Below are 3,327 nucleotides of genomic sequence, written 5' to 3' on the forward strand. Positions count from 1 at the left end.
TTAATGTGTGTTTAATGTGTGTTTTGAATCAACTTAACTTTACAGCACTTCACAGAAACCCCAAAGCCGACCAGTGTTCTGGAGGTGTAACTGCAGAGTGACACCGCTCAAGTATAAATGCTCACAACGGCATAGACAACGTGTGTAGGCTATTGCGAACGGTCTGCCGCACAAGTATAAATCCTACTTAAAGAACCATATGTGGCTCCTGAGCTGCAGGTTGCCCACCCCTGCTATAAACCTTAGGTCCCCCTCAGCATTTAGAACATGTGCATTTGTCCTCCACCCCTCAATGAAATAATAACACAATAAAAACATTAAAAAGTTGTAGAGGACTTCTACTTTCACAAAACTGATACAGAGAAAGCATAAATTGGTGCTTAAAGAATTACGAGAATGCAGGAAATTAAATGTTTAATGCTCAACATTTTCTGATGGAGGATCCCCAAACCCCCCATTTTATACTCACACCCTTGCTTTAACCCCTTTTGACCTTTCTTTATGCACAAATATGATGTTTCTTTCACTCTGTTTACTCTCTGAAAGCCAAGATCTTTATAAATAATATAATTCCTGTTGTATCTCACTGTCTCATGAGGATCCTCCTCCTTTCTTTCTTCTTCTGCACCTCATTAATAATGAAATATGTATCCAAAATAGATTTTCCCACACTCGAATGATCTCAGCTGACCCCTCGCTCGACAGCATTTTGCACACAGCTTGGTATGTCGTCGCTGTGTCACATTCCAAAAATAAATTCCTGCCTGCATACGGTAATATGAGCATGAGCAATGTACAAGTAAGGCAGGTTATATGTCCTGTACATGCATGCTTCATGTACACACTCATGCTCTGAACGCGCTGGGAAAATGTTTCAAGGAGAGATTTCTATCACGGGAACCACAATGGATTTTGTGTTTTGAAGAAACACGGGACAATCTATGTGACAGATTCAGCCTCATTAAAAAATAAATAAGCAAATGTCACGGCTTACTATTAATAGTATTAACCTAAACATTCACAGCAGCTGAGTGATCTCTGTCTGTGATATTAAAGCACACATTTTCAGAGCACAGTCATAAATTCAAAAGTGGGGAAACAACTTCCATTCACAATAACAACCATGTATGTTACCTTATGTCATACGCATGTCATGCTCGGTACTATTTTTGTGGAACATACAACATAAATATTCATGTCAGCCTAAAATAAGACGTGCAAACAGAGTTCATGTTTGTGTATCCTCCGTTAACGCACATTCCTGCTCTAACTTTTGACTGTATTTGGAAAAGTTTAGATGGACATTTATACCCTCACTACAATAAACAGTAATCCCATGATATTTGTTGGAAGAATATCCAAACAAATCTATAAATGCCCCGAGGAATATGGGAACATATAGAGATACCATATGTGTGTGTAGCCTATATAGAGGGATGATTAGACCACCAATCATCTGCTCCTCTTTTAAGAAAATATCAACTTTTATCAGTATTTTTGTCTATGTACAGCTCACTCATGAAGTCTTCCTCAGACATTCACTCTAAGAACCTTCATCTTCCACATTGTCTGACTTCTCTTAATCAATACTCACTGACAAACAGAGGACCATCTCTTTGGAACGACCTTCATCCATCTCTACAATCATCATCTACATTATCCTTATTCAAAAAACATCTGAAAAGGACTTCATGCAGTCTTTGTTTGTATCTTTTTCTTTTCATGTATGATTGCTGTTCAGCTTTATACACCATTTTTTGGCGTCTAACCACCAACTTTTAATTTGTTTTTCCTGCATTTTCTATACACGTATGTGCAAATAAACCTAACAAAACTAAACCATAAACCGCAGATATGCCACATTTACCTGAAGGAACATCATAAATACATTACAGTGACAACGTATCATGTGATTAAAGTCTTTAGGAGCATGCAAATGAGTCTATGCAAGATCAAAAACACCTGTATGTGTGTCTGATAGGAATCTAACAGGAAATAAACACGATAAAAAGGTCATAGAATTGTTATATTCCGGTTTATTTCAGCTAAAAGTGCCACAGGTTGAAAGAAGACTACCAGTTTTAGACACTGCTGCATGTGACCATCTCTTTGGAACAACCTTCTCCCATCTCTGCAATCATCATCTACATTATGGTGCTTCAAAAAACATCTGAAAAGGACTCTAATTTGCAAAAACTCTCAACACTTCATTGATTCATTTGTGATTAGATTGTGTTTCTGTTGTTGTAAATTGTGCATCTTTAACAATTTTGTATGACTTCTTAGTCTGGTCTTTGTTTTACATCTTTTTCTTTTCATGTATGATTGCTGTTATTTAACGTTTTGACTTTTAATTTCTTTTTCCTGCATTTTCTGTACATGTATGTGCAAATAAACTAAACTAAAAAAACTAAACCATAGGCTGACTCTTCCTTACCACAGATGCACCACATTTACCTGGAGGAACATCATCAAAACATTACAGTGGTAATATATCAGCTGATTTAAGTCTTTGGGAGCGTTCATATGAGCATATTCATATATAAATATGTACATCTCACTCATGACTTGCCTTGTGTTTTTCAGAACTTCCTCAGACAGTCACTCATATTCCACAAAACACACTAAGGACCTTTATCGTCCATATTGTTGGACTTCTCTTAATCAATATTCATTGAAATACAGAGGACTTGGACCTGGTTTTATGTATGATTGCTGTTATTTAATAAGGGAGGTATCTGCATTAACCATTTCTGGCTTCTAACCTCTCCTGCACAATGTTTTAACTTTTAATTTCTTTTTCCTGCATTTTCTACACATGTATGTGCAAATAAACTAAACCATAGACTGACTTTTCCTCACCACAGATGCACATTTACATGGAGGGACATCATAAATACATTACAGTGACAACATATAATAAGATATAAGTCTTTGGGAGCATCCATATGAGTCCTTGCAGAAAAAAAGGACAATGTATGAACTATACAAGATCAGAAACTGCCGTATGTGTGTGATAGGGATCAAACAGGAAATAAACACGATAAAAAGGTCACACAAGTGCCTAAAGTCAAAGCCAAAAGCGCCACAGGTTGAAAGTAGTCTACCAGTTTTAGACATTGCTGCATGTGACCGGTCTTTTGCTCGCTTGTGCCTGTCGGTGACAATATTTATTTTTTTCCAGGGAACAAGGGAGAGAGCGATGAGTTGGGTGTTATTAACCCTGCCTCCATCCTGCAGTCCATCCACTCGCATGGCTCCTCCCGCCCCCTCCTGGCACTGCGCTCCGCTCATCAATAGGGAGCACATTTGAATAATGTGTGAGCA

Source organism: Epinephelus moara, chromosome 16 (genome assembly GCF_006386435.1).
Source record: "Epinephelus moara isolate mb chromosome 16, YSFRI_EMoa_1.0, whole genome shotgun sequence".
Lineage (NCBI taxonomy): Eukaryota > Metazoa > Chordata > Actinopteri > Perciformes > Serranidae > Epinephelus > Epinephelus moara.